This window comes from Canis lupus, chromosome 18 (assembly GCF_011100685.1).
Source record: "Canis lupus familiaris isolate Mischka breed German Shepherd chromosome 18, alternate assembly UU_Cfam_GSD_1.0, whole genome shotgun sequence".
NCBI lineage: Eukaryota > Metazoa > Chordata > Mammalia > Carnivora > Canidae > Canis > Canis lupus.
The window spans coordinates 5,740,958-5,759,954 of NC_049239.1; positions in this window are offsets into that span (position 1 = coordinate 5,740,958).

Sequence of the window (18,997 nt, forward strand, 5' to 3'; positions counted from 1 at the left end):
GACAAAGGTTATATTTTGGCTTCTGATTTCCAGCACAAATGAAGACCTTGGAACAGCTAGATCCTGACTTAGTCACCAAAACACAGGCCCTCTCATGTGTGTTGCCAGAGTGCAGGTTCCACGAGAGAGAAAGAGGCAGAGAATGTGGGCCAATGTTGCCCACATTTCAAGGCGCAAGTCTACCACTGGAAATACAGACCAATAACTTGGCCTCCATTGATCTCAGAGATCAAATAAAACCCTCTTCTTCCCAAAGAGAAAAGCAAGTAAGGAAAAAGAGGAAAACCACCAAAATGTTCATCTTAATCCTAGTCCCTACTGGGGAGTAAAGCAAAAGTCCTCTCCCTTCTCAAGTGAGCAAAAGGATAAAGAAAACAAGCATTTTCTCTTAAATAATCCTCAATTCCAAGAACCATCATCTCCCTTTTTCTTTACTTTCATGGCCACATACTTGAACTCATCACCCAGAACCAGTCAACCTCTAAAGTACTAGATTTTATTTTTCCAGTTTCCAGGGCTCCAGCTTCATAGAGATGTCTTGTGCCTTAAATCGCTATTTTCCAAGAGTCTACTGGGCCTGGCCTGATCTCTTTCTTCTTTTTCACCCTGGACCCAACAGCACTCTTGGTTACCTATCGCTCTTCTCTTTCTTTGACACCCGCCCAGTAGAATCCAACCATGGATCCATTCTCAAATCTGCTATCTCTATTCCAAATCTAAGTAGTTGAATACTGATGTGGGAAAAAAAATTACATAGCATTGGAGAACAGTACCACCAAAAATCCACATTCTCAAAATCCAGCTGGCCTCACATTTTATTTGATTCTTCTGATTGTCTTTGGGCAGAATATTTTCTTATTCTCCTCAAGCCTGCTGCCCAACACTCCTCATCATTTTTAGCAGGTTACCTTGCATTCTACTTCTTAAAGGAAATCGACAACATCCAGTGTACCTGCCCCTAACTTTAAGTGGATCTACATCTGTGCATATTTTCATATTTAAGATCACTAAAACCTGTGCCCTTAGCTATTTCCCTTCCCACATTATATCAGATCATATTTTACAGTCAACACCTTGTCCTGTAGTTTAGTCTCTCTTTTGGATTTTTTCTACCCTCTCTTCTCTGGCTTCAAGATGTGTTCTTGTTGTATCTCAGACTGTAAGTTGTTATCTGCTCACTTCTGCACACTTAATGTGATGAACACATCTCGGATTCAATATCACCTATTTATGAAGACTCTCAAATCTTCATCTGTAATCCACCTCTCCCCAGAGAACAGAGATAAATACTTAATTGTGTCCTGGACAACGTCACTGCATATTTATTTGGTGTCAAAATGAAATCATCTTCTACCTCTTTAACCCATGTACTTCTGTATTCTATGAAGCGGTGCAGTGGGTGGCCGTGTTACCTTCCACCAAGCTCAAAACCAAGAAACTCCATCTTTCCCATATCCTTTTGCAGCCACATCATGTCACTATGAGTCCTGCAATTTTACCTTATAAATATTTCTTTGTATCTACTCCCACTATACTAATCCAGACTTTAATTAAATGTTACCTAGATAATTCAACAGCCTCTTAAATAAGCTCTATGTCTTAAGTCTTGTCCCTTCTAAGTCTGCCCTTCACATTGGTATCTGAGCATTCACCTTAAAATGAAAATTTCACATGTTTAGAACCTTTTATGCCTTGCTGCTGCCTGCAGAAGAAGATCCAAACATCACAAGAGCATCCAGAGCTCTTGAGGCTGCCCCTCTTCAGCGTGCCATGGCCTCCTCTGCCTTGTGTTATAAGATCCAGCAAAACAGACCTGTTTGTGGTCCCCAACTTCCCATGCCACTTCTAATCACTTTACACTTTTTTTTAAATCTTGTTCCTCTGACTATTGCCCCTCATTTCTCTGCCCTACTTTAAGACTCAACAAACATATCACTTCCTGGGGCACCTGGGTGGCTCAGTCAGTTAAGCATCTGACTTGCTTTTGGCTCAGGTCATGCTCTCAGGGTTCTGGGATCTGGCCCCATATATGGCTCCCCAATCAGTGGGGAGTCTGTGTTCCCTCTCCCTCTCCCTTTGCTGCTCACCACTCTGTCTCCGTCTCTCTCTCTTACTCTCTCTATAATAAATAAATAATTTTTTTAAATATATCATTTCTCCCAGGACGTTTTCCACAATCCTACAGCCTGTGTGGGGTTCCCCTCTATATTCCAATGATGGTATATTTATATATAAATTTCTTAAAGCCCCTCCTCCTGTTCTTTTCCTTCTAGTCTGTATAGCTATAGTCACTAAATAATTAATTTTCTCCATTTCTAATTACCTGAGTACTAGGTGACTCTACAGTTGACTAAGATACAGTTCCTGTACATGAAAACAATGTATGTTATATAAATGTGCTTTGTACCCCTGATCATTGCACTCACTAAGCTGTATTGTAATAATACAGATTATAATAATCCTTTTAAGTGTCTCTCTCTTCAGTATCAAAGTCTTTTGTGAAGAAAGAATATATTTCTTTTATTTATGTAGCTCTAGCATCTGACAAAGTGTCACAAAACAGGTGCCCCATAATAATTTGTTGAATTAACACTTTCTTCTCCATCTCAGGGTGATATATTCCTGTGCTTATGATAGGGATTGCAAATTTTAATCTTTTGGCCCAGATGTTTGGCAGTCAAGACATAGAGCATCAATACTGTTAGTGAAACCACCGTACCCTTCAATCTCATGTATGTAAACCCAGCACAGTGTGACAGTTAGGATGGTGCAACTGGAGAGGTCTTCTGCTGGATGAGGACTCAGCTCCAATTTGCGTGCTGAATACACATGCCCAAGCCCTTTCGAAGCAGGAATTATTTCTAAACATACAAAATTTATAGTGGACCTCCTGAAAAAACTTTAGGGCAGGAAATAGCATCTTATTTGTTCTAACTTTCCCTTTATAATATCCAAGAAAACGTAGGAAGCAGAGACATAAAATCCACAGAAGCTCTGGCATGAGCTCTATCACAGGCCAGAATCTGGGAATGGTTTACACTAATTACAAAATCCTTGAGATCAAAGTAAGACCCTTTATCAACCGGCAGAGCACAGTAACTGCACAGCTGATGGCTGACTTGGGACAATGTGCCCAAGGCAAAATCTTTTATGACCATTTCTTTTATATTTGTGCTTGTTCTTTCTTGCTCCTGTCGCTTACTGCATCCTTCCCTTGCTACCTAAACAAAACTCCCTTCCCTTCCCTCGCCCCCCCCCCCCCAGAATAAATTTGAACCATCCTCTCTCAGACGTTACTCAGTATGTAAAGATTTCCACCAGGAATAAAATGACCTGAACAATTAACCTAAATTTTCTTGCAATTGCCTTTGGATTATCACTCAATGCTCCTATGCCCTTCACTCAGTCTAAGATGTGCACCTTTCTTGTTCAGATCGTTATTCTATATCTTCATCTGAGTTTTCAGGCCTAGGGTCCTTATTGATGTTATGAAGTCTGCAAATCCACTTTATTCACTCACTTATGTTGGCTGCAACTTCCCCCTGAGTATTGGCTTTTTCAAATTTAGGTCTATCTGACCAGGATAATTTGTGAGCTAAGTGGGGAAATTCCTGTATGTGCTCTTGTGTCCAAATTTTCTCTCCGTGTTAAGCCCATCATTGCACATAGCAGTGTGGGACGTTACGGCCTCGGCACACGGCAGGTGACTCAGAAGGAGCATGTTTCTGAGTTTCGCTGACTCACATCTCAGCTGGGAAGCTACTAACTGGCTGCTCTTTCCATAATTACTTAAGCTGGCCTTCCGGTATATTCGGGCAGTGCCCTCCTGCTCCTTGCTGAGTCTGAACTGGTGGGAAGGTGACTAGTACTTCCTGCAGGGTTGCTGACAGACTTTCTCTAATACAGATCAGCAGCTTTCTGGCCTGTTTCCTTTCCTCTGTTAGATGTACGTTGAAGGCACATGAAGGATGAAGGGAAAGTTTCTCTGAAATAAAAGGAAACCAAAGGTTGGCTGGTTAATCCTTATGCTGATATTATTACCATAATTTTGAAATAATACTCTTTGAAAATATGCAAAATATGAATTTTTCACAATCCAATTTATAATCCAACTTAATAATCCAGTTTCAATGTTAGAGTTGAATCTTCACATCCATAGACTAATAAGCACCTTTTCAAAATTCCCATGGTGTTTTCCTGTGAGCTGGATAAGCTGAAGGTAACAAGTGTAATGTATCCTCTTCCTTTTAGCCCCCTGAGAAGCGTAATCATCTTGTATAATTCTCCAACTTTTGCATTTCTTCTCCTGGAGTTTGGTGCAGTAGCGTAAATGGGCTTTTTATTTAATTTTTTTTTTCTTATAAGTGGTTCAGAATTATTAAATGAAAATACACTATTTTATTTTATTTTTTAGATTTTATTTATTTATTCATGAGAGAGACAGAGAGAGATAGAGAGGCAGAGACACAGGCAGAGGGAGAAGCAGGCTCCCCCACATGGGACTTGATCCTGGGTCTCCAGGGTCAGACCCTGGGCCGAAGGCAGCGCTAAACCGCTGAGCCACCCGGGCTGCCCAGTACACTATTTTAAATAAGGTGACTGTTAGATACGTTTCATCATAAAGTATTATGGAAATAAAGACTAGTAGAATAAATCTCGTCTTACATAGTGAGTATTAAAAGAAAAAAAAAGAAAAACACCAAATTGTGCACTTTTAGCTCTTGAAGCAACAAGATGAAAGGCAAGCTATCTCGTCCATATCCAAATTGTTTCCAATTGTTCACTTGAATTTATTACAGTTCACTTCTTTCTGAGTGAGAAACATCATGCAATCACTGCTAAGGTATTAGTTCATGTGAAAACGTGAGCTTTTTTAATTAAAATGAAGCAACAACAACTGATTTGTAGCGTTTGCTGGTTTCTGTGGTGTGAATATTCCGACCACGACTGATTTTAAGCCATAAGCAGTTAAACTACTAGCTCACAAAATTCCTGCCTATTTAACAACTGATGCCTGCCCAGGCCTGTATGAGCTGGCTTCAGCGTAACCCTGAGTGGGGCGTTGACCCCAGACGTCCATTATCTCTGTTCACTGCACCCACCCAGATAAGGGCTCCCCAGTGTACATGGTCATCCAGAGCCAAGGCAGTCTCAGCAGTGAGCATTTCTAATAAACTCCTTTCTGTGATATGAATATCACAGTAGATCCCAACATAAATAAGCTTTCTCCTTCATGCAATAGACTTTGTTTCCTGTATTAATTTTTCACATTCTTAAAATTGATGTAAAGAACACATCTTCCACAAACTTCCACAATAAAGAACTGTTTTGCTTTTCTCAGCACCTTTTGTTTTGATGTTGCATGGAACATTCCATTTAATTAAAATTCGCTTTGCTTGACACTATACCGTGATGTGCAGCACACTCAGGCTAAAGTGTAAAGATCATCTCCTCAGAGGGGTGCTAGTCGTCTGGCACTGCCTGCTTGGATCTCCCAAGCTTTGGTTCCAAGAGAGGGGAATCCCACCAGTCCACACAGATATTTAACCTAAAAGGTTGGTTTGTTTCAACTCTTGACTTATTGAGGAAAATTGAAAAATTTTATAAATATTTAGAAAGTCTTAGTGTTTGCATATGTACTCCTGAGATATCCATTCACAGTAGCATTTGTCAGTGATATTACCAGGGAGGTTTTGTGTTCCTACAAAATTCATCTCTCTGTTTTCCTCACTCACTAGGTGGGTGTGTGTCTGTACTCTAGGGCATTTCTTTCATGGATCTTCTCCATCATTATGTCAAGTTGCGTGTATCTGGAGAGGGGTGGGGATTTTAATATCCTTTGAGTAAACCCAATTTTGAAATAGATTTCTCAAAACAAAGTTATCATAATACTTCCTGGAGAGTGACATTAAATTCTCCCCAACTGACAGCAATCTTGGAGGTAATACTGTTTAATAGTTTCACTCTCAATTCCCTTTGAACCACATACCTTCAATATATAAAGTGTTTGTGTGGGAGAAATATTGAAGTAATAATAATAATCAAGCCACCTCTTACCCCTCAACCCAATTCTGGATTTCAGGAGAGAGATATAGCAGCTCATAAATTCAGAGCAGTGTGCCTTCCTAAAATAAGCCAATAAAATAAGGTGGGACACAGAAGATGGTTGGATCCCAATTTGGGGATTGAGCATGGGAAGAAAATGGTTGCCTGGGTAGGAGAAGGTTCTGAGTAGAAGACACTGGAGGGCCTGGAGGGAGTGAATTTGAGTGTTCTGTCTTGAGTGCACCTGCTGCCTTCCTGTTGCCTGCAGGGGGTCCCTTCCAGGAGTAGCTTCCTGGGCATGGAGGGTTGGGACCCAGTCAGACCTGGACAGCACCTGGTCCCGTGCACTGACAAGTTTGCCTGGTGTGGAACATGAGGTGTTCACATCACACAGCATAGGGTCCTTGGTACACACATATACACACAGTCCAAAAATTGGGAGCACAAATCTATCATCCTAAACCCAAATCCCTGAACCCATCAAATGAGAGAGATTCTTTAGTTATTTTGAGAAAAGACATAACTAATGACAATCTCGAAATAGTGATAAGGAAATAAAAGCATAAGCAGAAGTCTGAAAAAGCCAGATATAAGAAGAATAAAATAGGAATGCATAATTTTGTGGGTAGCAGAGAAAGTTTGATCTATTCAAAGAATATTAGAAAGGAGGCGGAAAAGAGAAAGTATAGCAAACTGAATGTACGAAGTAAGATGAGAGAACCAAACCTCTATATAATAAATATATCACAAGGAATATTATGCAGTCGGCATGTATTCTTGGGCCAGCACAGCCATTTGGATGAAGTGTGGGTGGACCTTGAATGTGTCACTATGTGTGCACAGGGAGCCAGGGTGGGAAGGGTCGTTGGTCACGGTGCTCCCTCCCAATGGCACATTCTATCACAGAGATCCCAGGGGCCCCAGAATTTTATAGATCCTGGGCCTTCCACATCATTTGGAAGATATATTTGTTAACAGAGGGAGCGATAACTTTTTTTTTATTTAACAGTTTATTCATTTGACTTATCAATTTTAAATATTTATACCAGGGTGTGCAAGCCTCTCTGTGCACATTGGAGGGACCCTGGAGGAAGGGCTGAGCAGTGGGCAGATTCTGGACATACCTCAGAAGCAGAGCCAGCAGGCCCTGCTGATGGGTTAACACGGGGTGTGAAAGAGCGAGCGCAGTCCACACACCAAGCAATGTAGAGAGTTGCTGTGATGGAGTGGGTTTGGGGAGGGTTGTTCAGGATCTCGTTTTTTTTTTTTTTAATAATAAATTTATTTTTTATTGGTGTTCAATTTGCCAACATACAGAATAACACCTAGTGCTCATCCCGTCAAGTGCTTCCCTCAGTGCCCGTCACCCAGTCACCCCCACCCCCGCCCTCTTCCCCTTCCACCACCCCTAGTTCATTTCCCAGAGTTAGGAGTCTTTATGTTCTGTCTCCCTTTCTGATATTCCCTACCCATTTAGGATCTCGGTTTTAGAAATACTGATCGTTAGACTTCCAAATGGAACCTTTAAATGGGAAGTTAACATATGATCTCAAGGTCAGGAGAGAGGCTAAGAGGCTTTATTATGTGAATAGTAGCAGGGAGAGGAATGGGATTGAAGGCCTTCACAGAAGAGACGTCACCAACTTTGTGACTATAGAAGAAACAAGAAGAGGGTGAGGGCTGAGCCCCAGGGTCTCCCAAAATAAAACAGTAACTTATCCAGCACATCAGCACATCTCTGGTATTGTAGGGATGTTTTTTAAAAGTCTTGTACTGGGATGCCTGGGTGGCTCAGCAGTTAAGCGTCTGCCTTCGGCTCAGGGTGTGATCCTGGGGTCCTGGGATCGAGTCCCACATCGGGCTCCCTGCATGGAGCCTGCTTCTCCCTCTGTCTGTGTCTCTGCCTCTCTTTCTGTGTCTCTCATGAATAAATAAATAAAATCTTTTTAAAAAATGAGTCTTGTACTAAGGGGCACCTGAGTGTGCAAATGACTATGGGACTCTTGGTTTTGGCTCAGGTCCTGATCTCAAGGCTGTGAAATTGAGCCCCATGTCGGGCTCCCAGTCTGCTTGAAAATCTGTTTGAAATTCTCTCTCCCCTTCTTTCTCCCCCTCACCCCACTCGCACACTATGTTCTGCAACATAGAAGCATGACTTTAACAAAGCATTCTTGATTTTTAAACAAATTTCAAACTGTTTTGCACAAAATTAAAATAAAATGGCCTGTCTGTGTGTGTCCGTATGACTCCCTTTCATGCAGCTACAATGGGTTTATCTCCCAAGGCTCCTAAATCATTCTAATAGACCATCAACTCTGGAGTCCCGTTGTCCCTTTTGTTGTTGCTTGTTAAAAATTTCACTGGCCAGAAAGTTCCAAATAATTCTTCTCTTCTGAGACAGACACTGCACCACATCCCGTCAAGCAGGTGCCCACCTCATATTTGCACGAGTGTCTCTCTGCCCTACTTCTTTCTGTGGGGCTTTTTCAGAGGCTACTCACCTCTGGTGAGAGGTGGACATAGTGCCCAGGAGAGTCCAACCAATGGGACAGGAGTCAGTGGCTTTGTCTAGTAAGACAAGCCCTGCATGAATGGGCTCTCTGGCAAGACTGAGCCCCACTTGTGCACCCCAGTAACCAGCATCCTTGGTACCCCTCCCAGGTAAATTATCTGCTCAGAAAACTAAAGAAATACCTTCCTATTAAATGCATAGGCTCTAGCTTATTTTATACCATCTGTAAGGATTTTGCCATATATAGAGTGTGAAACATTATCAAATGAAAATATCTTATATTGCAATACTGCCTCAGGCATTTGTGCCTGTTGCTTCCTCTGCCCTAAATGCTGTTCCTCTGCAGATACTTGACCCACTCACTCGCATCCCTCATAATTTTATTCAAATGTCACTTCCTCCATGAGGACCTGCTGGGCCATCCTAGAAACCAATACCCCTTGCCCTATGCTCCTTCCCTATAACTTTTCTCCATGACATTAATCAACATCTGATATTCTATATATTTTTTGTTGGTTTGTCATTTCTCTCCCTTTACAAAGATCCAAGAGCACCAGAGTTTTACCTATTTTGCCTAAATAGCACTCAAATATTTGTTGAATGTGACATGTATGTGGCAATATTCTTCTAAAGGATGTGGCCAAGAAAATGCTTTTTATCTTCAAGATTTTTTTAACCTTGCAATGAGCATTATAAATTTATTGTAATCTCTTTTTTTGTTTTGGCTAAATTGAATACTCAATTCAAGTAATTTTGTCATTCTTTGATTAACTATTCAATAAATGCTAGTTAATACTTCTTTGACAAAGATTTTCAAGAAATTAGCTAATAATATCTCTATTAGATAGAGAAGAAATCAGCTCAAGTGAAGCAGGTAACATTGTGATCACTAATACTTTTCCACTGTCTTTCAGAGAGGCTAAAAAAAGAATCAAATTAGTTCAAAGTCTGGTGCCCAGATAAGCACCTTCAGCATGCCCTGGGAATTGGTAAAAATGCAGATTCTGAAAAAAAAAAAGAAGAAAAGAAAGAAAAGAAAAGAAAAGAAAAAAGAAAAGAAAAGAAGAAAAGAAAAGAAAGAAAAGAAAAGAAAGAAAAGAAAAGAAAAAAAGAAAGAAAAGAAAAGAAAAAAAAAGAAAAGAAAAGAAAAGAAAAAAAGAAAAGAAAAGAAAAGAAAAAAAGAAATGCAGATTCTGGGGGCACCTGGGTGCCTCAGCCATTGAGTATCTGCCTTTGGCTCAGGGCGTGATCCCGGGGTCCTGGGATCAAGTCCCACATCAGGTTCCCTGCTTCTTCCTCTGCCTGTGTCTCTGCCTCTCTCTGTCTCCATCTCTCATGAATAAATGAATAAAATCTTTTTTTTTTTAAAAAAGGAAATGTGGGTTCCCAGGTCCCACTTCACAACTACTGAATCAGAAACTCCAAGGGACCCCATGATCTGTTTCTCAAATCTTGCAGGTAATTCTGATAGACGATGGAGTTTGAAAACCATCAATAACATAAAACAATAAGATTTTAATGAAAGGGAAGTTACCAAAGTTATTTTTCTTCCTTCATGTTAAATAGGTTTTTGTTCCAGTTTTTAATGGTCTTTGGTGGAACACCAGGGATAGATGTGAAAACTTCATGAAATAAAATCACTGGTTAACACACGTTTTCAGAACGTATGGGTGAACTCTAAAATTGCAGTGATTGTGAGGAGCAAACCCATTCACATTACTGCCATATCTGTATTTTAGAACAAAGATATTCTTAGGAACACAAATAAAATTGCACCACTCTCTGACGTTAGATTATCATGCAAATGGTACCAATTAATGCTGTTACTGTTGAATGTTCTACCTACTACGGGGACAGATGGCTTGGAGTGTGAGGGGTTTCCTCAGAGGTGATGTAGGAATGCCTGCCACGTTCACCAAGAACAGACTGCCATTTTGACTATGACCAGGATACACATGTGGTAAAAGGTTATTTCACTTCCTTACACATGCCTAGTGGGTATTTCCAAGTTGGGGGAAATGTTTCTTTCTTCCTAAGAAAATGAGTTCTTATCCATCTTAAATATTTTCTTACCCATTCAAAGTGTAGCTACCAAAACAACAGAATGAATCATTGGAGAAATGTTCCTAGCAGACAGGAAAATGCCTATAATTCTTGTTGATCAGAGTTCTTTTTCAGAGGAAGTCCCAGAATACATGTTAGTTTAAAGAATATTCCTAAGGTCTTCAAAAAGGCTGCTAATAAAATAAAATACATAAACAAAGTCAAGTTAATATAATTTGTTTCAGTGCCTCTTACTCCTTGGTTCATTTGTATTTAATACCTTTTCACTGATATCCTTACGCTAATATGTCTTACTGTTTATCATTGTTATTATGATTGATATCAGTTTGTTTAGGATTTCTCATTTTTTCCTCTTTCCGCACACACACAGATTGTGCCGTCTACCATAAAAATACAGAATAATTAGAAATCACATTTTCTATATACAGAGATTTATGGAAATGTAATGAGAGTTAAAACCAGAAAGCATTTCTTTTTGCTGAAAAATAAAAGTGGTTCCCATCTGATAAAGTCTTTACACAGTTACTGATTTTCTTTCATATAAAATGTGTGTGTTTAATTCCATTCTAGTGTTTTCCTGTTTCTTTCTGTATAGCTTCTCTACTATTTGCAAATATGGTTTCCTACAGATTTTGACTTTTGGTTTTGTGGGAATAAGATTCTTAACCACGTACACAAAGACGACTTTCAGTAGTATTTTCTGACACCAAGCAGTTCTACACATGAATATGGATCGATAATTCTACTGTGAGAAACTGAAGTGCCTGTCATCTCCACTTCACCCAAAACTCATTTCCTGCGAGGCAAAACTCTTGAAATAGTTCAAGCAAAATAATTCTAAGAATATAACAAATTATGTGCTGATCTCATAAGGGGAGCATTAAGTTCTTGGTTTGCCAAGAGTTCATTTCCAAGCAACGCTGATACGCCACTTGCCAAGAGAAATTGCCATTTAATGTTTCAGTTAGGAAGAGATTTATTTTCAAAAATATTTCCAGATGTCCAGATGCACCTTCACTTTGAAAAGCCACATTTCAAAAAGTAGATGACCTTGACTTGTAGCTACTCCCATCACGTTATACGTTGCTGTTCAATATGTTGAAAGGAAGATGCCTATTTATTTTGTCTCACTGCTTTCTTAGCTCAGGAAATCCTCACTGTAAATGCACCACGAGCTGAGCTGGCGGTGAAAGAGGCTCGCAGGAGCTGTGTGGGGAAGCTTGTGCCACATCTGCTTCTAGTCTTTCGAACTCCAGGGAGGATTGCCATACGTCTGCTCCTCGTGAGAACTTCAGCTCTTGCTGCCTCCCATTACCGAAGAGAAGAGGGAGCAGAAATTCTGGGTGACCTCTATCATTCCATACAATTCTCTCTGTAAACATGTTTCTGGGGATGTAGACTGCAGTCAGAGTGGTGTACCTTTACTGCCTGTCCTGACCGAGTAAGAGCATGTATACACCCCACCAGCTGGCGTCTTAAATCTTGGCTTGACTGTAAGTAGTGTGTTTGTCAACTGTCTGCTTGTTCCATGTAAGTAGGAAAAAGCCATTTTCTGTGCAGGATTAGAAAATTATATTTAGTTTACTTACACCGAACACAAAGAAAGTTCTACTCTCCCTTCAAATTAGAGATGGATTGAACCTACTGCTTGGAGCTACTTCAAACAGTTTAACATTAGAAGTAGATTTCTAGAAAAAAAAATGTGTACCTATGAAAAAAATAAATGAAAAGATCTTTCTCTGCAGAAAGGCAGGTAGCAATGGATATGGACTGAGTTGATTATTGTAATAAAATTCTAATTTACTGGCATAAAGTATGCACTGCTTCTGGAGTTATAAGCCAATAAGAGCAATTCCCTAAGGAGGATGGTGTCTTGACACGCCTGCCTCCCAAGATCACAGGAGTTCTCCCTGTAGGCGTTAGTATTCCGTGTGTGCCCAGGGCCTTCTTCAGATTGTGGACTCTAAGAAGCTTCCATTTCGATGCTTGTCTGAGCTAAGAACCCTTCCGGAAGCTTGCCATGATGCTTAACATGGCTGGACGTGGCCTTCAGATTGGCTGGACGTGGCCTTCACTCAAACCAGTTCTACTGTTCGCTGGCCGGGCAAGGTCGGGTAGGTAACTTGAAGTCAGCTCATCTATAACCTGGAGATCCTGACTTCTCACCATCCTGTGGGCAGTGGGGCACCGAAGTAGGCTGCTCAAGGTATTTGGTGCAGAATGAGTGCTCAATATATAACCTTTTATTATAATTAAAATTGCAATTATTTCTATCATTACTATCACCAGCTTTACGTTATCTTAATTATCTGCTGTGGGATTCTAGAGCAGGGTTCCTTGAATGAGAATGACTTACCGGAAAAAACAAAGCCAGTATTCTTGTCTCAAATTTTACCTTTATTCAGTCATTTTTGAAATGTCGTCTTCACCTTAATTACCCTAAGAAAATACTTTCTCTGTGTTATTTATGGATCATTTTCATCAGAGAGCTTCCTCCCAAGAGATTTTTCTGTTTTCATGGAGCAAGAGGAAGCTGGAGACGTTGGGATGCCTGCTGAGCGCTGACTACAGGAGGCAGCTGGACTGTGTGCCTTGCTCTGCTTTTGTCCCTGTGTCCGTGGCTCTAAATCTCACCTATTCCAGTGCATGTCTAAACCACAGAATATTAGATATGAAGTTGGAAAGCTCACACACTGAACCTCTGTGGCCGGGGAATGTGTAACTGTGCTTTTAGGAAGTAAAACAGTCTTGAACAATGGAGTGTCCTCTTTCAGCTCCGATGCCAAGCAGGAAGCAACCCTTCCTGCCAAAGAGACTTAAAACATCCAACTCCCTTTTCCTATCTGCCTTCGGTTTGGCCCTTTTGCTCCTGTTTTGTATTTACTTCATGGATATTACATTTTCCTGACTCTTTCTGAGAACTCCAAGCAGATATGTTCTAGAATTTGCTACTTCTTCCTCAAAGATGGGTTTTCCCAGATCAGATCACTGTTTGTAACCCATCTCTTTCTCTTGGTTTTCTGTCTTTCTGATGGGTCCAGGCTGGCTAATTTCTGTTACAGATTTTGAACTGAGAGAGCTCCGTCAGGCACGGTCTCGGTAGGGTGACCATTTGTCCTGGTGTACAGACTACACCATTTGTTCCCACATAATTAATAAGAGTACCCCCTTTCACTTGCAAAGGCTCCAAGTGTAAAAAATAAGCTGTATAGTCACCCTGAGTCTCTAGCCTTGACTCTCAGATAGGATGGGGATAAAGTCTTCAGTTGTACTAGCGCTCAGAGACTTCCTCCTAATCACACCAGAAAGAATAGGCTGTTTTGCATCTCCCTGGATCCGTTTGTGTTTATCTGTTTGTTTCTTGCCCCAGCTGGAGTGCGCTGCAATGCAAAGGGATCTTTGCCAGTCCCCCATTCTTTTCCAAGTCCCTAACTCTGCTACTTATTTCAAAGCAGCTTGCAGTTCTTTGACAGGGGTTGGAAGTGAAAGCCTGCCTTGCCTAGCACACAGTGTTTCCTGGTCCTATCCACAAGTGCAGTTCCCAGCTATGCATTCTTGGGTAGGAATACACCCCACCCCACTCTCTGCCAGCCCATCTACTTGAATACTGGCAATTATATTCCCAATGGAGCGGCATGAATAGAAAAAGTCATAGTTATAGCCAACTCTCAGGACTGCTCTGAGGAGTAGGGGATGCCTGCTTAGTTTTCTGTTCAGTGGATATTTTAACCTGCAGGGAAACACTAACATTTTTCCCTGTCAGCTTTGCCACCTTCCACATTGCACTAATTCAGAGAGTCCAGTGTATAACTCCCAAAATATATTTTTCTATATACCCCCATTGATGATTCAGTTATTAATTTTTTTCTCCTAATCTTGGCATATGATAGTCTCCAAATTCTAGTTGCTAATTCTAAGTGTGTTAGTAATTTTTCTCTTGTATATATTCATGTCCTATATATTTTTGTGGGACTTTAGTAGATCAATTAGGCAACAATAAATTGACACCAAGATAACCTCAAACTCCCAATTCAATTAATCAGCTGGTTGATGTACATCCTTCAGCATTTCATTTGAGATTTTTTTATTCTGCATTTAGATGTAAGGCTGTTCTATGATTTTTTTTTCAATCAATGCTGTTTACATGGTAAAATAAAAACTGATGATGGCTTGAGCAAAAGGAGAATTTGTAGAAAAGATACTGGAATATCTTGCAGAACCCAGGGAAGAGCTTGGTGACCAAAACTTGAAGAAAGGGATCCAGGGAAGCTCTAAGTAAGGTCTTTGGAATCAGGGGTTCAAAGCCTTCTTTCTAGAGTGCTTCCATTAATGGGGCTGACAGTGTCCACTGTGTTTACTGATAAGTGTCTAGAGTCTCAGCCCAAAACTACATATTCCCACACAATCAGTGACTGGACCAGTTGACGTTAAATATCTACTGACTGTGGCATGGGAGTAGGGTCATTTAACATAGATGTGACTATTGGCAGCAGCTACAGTGCAGTGGGACAGTTTTCAGAGAAGGGAGAATTGGAATGGGGCAGCCACCCTAAGTGGTGTCAATTCCAGTATTCTATGTGTGCTACTCAGTTACATTTTTGGTAACAGGACTATTTTTGAAATAAGAAACATTCAGTATTTCCCTTGGCTGTCTCCCACATACATGCATCCAGGCCATCTGTGCTCTTTGCCTAAGGAAAAGCATATGATAGCTAAAAAGAGAAAAAAATTATTTTAGGAGGAAAGTTCTTATGAGATAGCAAGGAAATTATTAGCAGCAAGCCTTCTCCACCAACATTATAAAAATGACTCCCTGCATTAGGGGAAGGTATAGTGTTGGAAGGGAAACTATGAGGATGAAAATACCAGGAGATCTCAGAAACAGTGTCTCCCATCCACATCTGACCAGAAGGGCTGGTAGGAATACCTGAAAGCGGTGTGGCCCAGGGACACTCCAGTCAAGAAACAGGCAAAGAGAGTTGATTGGCTCCAGACCAAAGCCAGTACTGTGTATGAAGAGTTCCCTTGTTACATACAGGCAAGGAGATTCACTCACAGCAAAGGCTGAGGGTTCCCAGCCCCTCCCAACTGGAGAGCCTATTTGGGAAATTAAAAGTAGCCTGAAGTGACACCTACCATTCCTGACCAGGCAAGGAAGCCACTGTGGCTCCTGGCTCCATCTGACCAGAAGAAGTAGCCAGAACGCCAAGAATCTGTTCTGCCCAATAGTGTTCCAGACAAGAGAAAGGCAGATAGAGCCAACAATTTGCGAAGCCAAGCCAGTGGACCTATTTGTCCAGGGAACTTGGGGTGCAGGTTGGCTTGCGTTAAGATAACAGAGAGTTTTACCAGCTTTAGAGCTGCTGCTTCCTCTGTGTCTGGTCAAGGAAACTAATTTACAAGCCCACTCATTGCTGAATTTAGCTTTCAGACTGCCTGAGCAGGGAACATACCCAGAGCACATGACAAGTTGTGCAGCTCATCCAATAGCCCTGCTTACAGTGGCACTTGAACAAAGCCCATGGCTTGCCCATCTGCAGAGCAAAACTGGTGGCTTCACCTGACCAGGGAACTCAGTGTACCCTCTTACCTGATTCAGATTCCAAAACAGTCCATACCGACTCTGAATCTCATCCTACTGCACTGCCAGTGTAGGGAAGCTAATTCACAGCCCTCTCTACCCAGTCTTGACCATGCAGTAAGCCTGACCAGAGAATTCAGGCTGCCATAGAGCCCATCCTACAGTCTTACATGGTCAAGGACCCTAAGTCAGCCATCCTATCCAGCTATTCTCAGCAAGTGCCACCCCCTGCCATGCCTGACCTCAGAACTTAAACAGTTGCCTTGCCCAGAAATAGAACATAATACAGGCACTCTTGCTCAGTCAATGACAGCAGACATGCCCAGAAGCCCCAAAGGAACTAACTGGTGAAGACTTGTCTCTGTCAAAGAAAACCATTAAAGTCTAAAAGGAGGACCCAATTACTCAAATGCATAGATGCCAATGTATGGAATCAAGGATCTCTCTCTCTCTCTCTCTCTCTCTCTCTCTCACACACACACACCAGATAAAGATGACACCACCAAAGGAAACTAATAAAGCTCTAATAACTGATGTCAAAGAAATAAAAATCTATGTATCAGACAAGGAATTCAGAATAATAATAATAAAATTTAGTGAAATATGAGAACACACAGAGAGACAACTAAATTAAATTAGGTAAATGATGCATGGATAAAATAAAAAGTACAAAAGAGCAATAGAAGCCATAAAAAACCCCAGATATCCTCCATTAAAAAAAAATACAATAACTGAACTAAAGAATTCAACAAAGAGTTACAAAAGCAGATTCAACCATGCAGAAGGAAGTATCAGTAAACTAGAGTACAGGATATTAGAAATTGTCTAGAGAATCAAAAAGGAAAAGAATAAAAGAGTAAAGAATGCTAGAAGCAAAAGCAAAAATGAACTATTGGGACTTCATCAAGATAAGAAGCTTTTGCACAGCAAAGGATACAGTCAACAAAACTCAGAGACAACCTACAGAATGGGAGAAGATATTTGCAAATGACGTATCAGATAAAGGGCTAGTTTCCAAGATCTATAAAGAACTTATTAAACTCAACACCAAAGAAACCAACAATCCAATCATGAAATGGGCAAAAGACATGAACAGAAATCTCACAGAGGAAGATATAGACATGGGCAACATGCATATGAGAAAATGCTCTGCATCACTTGCCATCAGGGAAATACAAATCAAAACCACAATGAGATACCACCTCACACCAGTGAGAATGGGGAAAATAAACAAGGCAGGAAACAACAAATGTTGGAGAGGATGCGGAGAAAAGGGAACCCTCATACACTGTTGGTGGGAATGTGAACTGGTGCAGCCACTCTGGAAAACTGTGTGGAGGTTCCTCAAACAGTTAAAAATAGACCTGCCCTACGACCCAGCAATTGCACTGTTGGGGATTTACCCCAAAGATACAAATGCAATGAAACGCCGGGACACCTGCACCCCGATGTTTATAGCAGCAATGGCCACGATAGCCAAACTGTGGAAGGAGCCTCGGTGTCCAACGAAAGATGAATGGATAAAGAAGATGTGGTTTATGTATACAATGGAATATTACTCAGCTATTAGAAATGACAAATACCCACCATTTGCTTCAACGTGGATGGAACTGGAGGGTATTATGCTGAGTGAAGTAAGTCAGTCAGAGAAGGACAAACATTATATGTTCTCATTCATTTGGGGAATATAAATAATAGTGAAAGGGAATATAAGGGAAGGGAGAAGAAATGTGTGGGAAATATCAGAAAGGGAGACAGAACATAAAGACTGCTAACTCTGGGAAACGAACTAGAGGTGGTAGAAGGGGAGGAGGGCGGGGGGTGGGAGTGAATGGGTGACGGGCACTGGGGGTTATTCTGTATGTTAGTAAATTAAACACCAATAAAAAATAAATTAAAAAAAAAGAGTAAAGAATGCCTATTTTCTTAGGACACAATGAAAAGAAACAATATTTGCATTATAAGAATTCCAACAGGGAAAGAGAACGAGAAAGACACAGAAAGCATATTTAAAGTAATAATAGCTAAAAACCTCTTAAGCCTAGGGAGAAATATGGACATCCAGATCCATGAGGCCCAAAGGATTCAAAATAGGTTGAACCCGAATAGGGCTACACTAAGACACATTATAATTAAATTGTCAAAAATTAAAGTTAAAGAATGAATTTTAAAAGCAGCAAAAGAGAAAAGTTATGTACAAGGGAACCCTCTGAAGATTATTGGCATATTTGCCAGTAGAAACATTTCAGACCAGGAGAGAATGGGATGACATATTTAATATATTGAAAGGTGGGGTGGGGGGGGGAAGCCTGTCAACGAACACTATACCAGGTGAACTTGTCCTTTAGAAATGAAGGAGGGATAATTTTCCCAAATAAAAGTTGAGGGAGTTTATTACCCTAGATCTACTTTACCAAAATGGCCAAAGAAAGTTCATTGAGTGGAAGTAAAAAGATGCAGATTAACATTATAAAAACAGAAAAAAAGGCAGCATAAAAGTCACTGGTAATGGTAAATAAATTCTGTAATTTCATTATGATAGTACATAATTCACTTATTACTCTAGTTTAAAAGTTAAAATAATGAACCTAGTGAAAATAGCCATAACTACAACGATCTATTATTAGTCACAGAGTTACATGATATAAAAAACAATGACCTAAAATGTGAGGAAGAGGGAAAGTAAAGGTGTGAAGTTTAGGAATTCTATTAACATTAAGTTGTTATCAGCTTAAAATAAGATGTTATAATTTTAAGATATTTTATATAAACCTCATGGAAGCCACAAGGCAAAA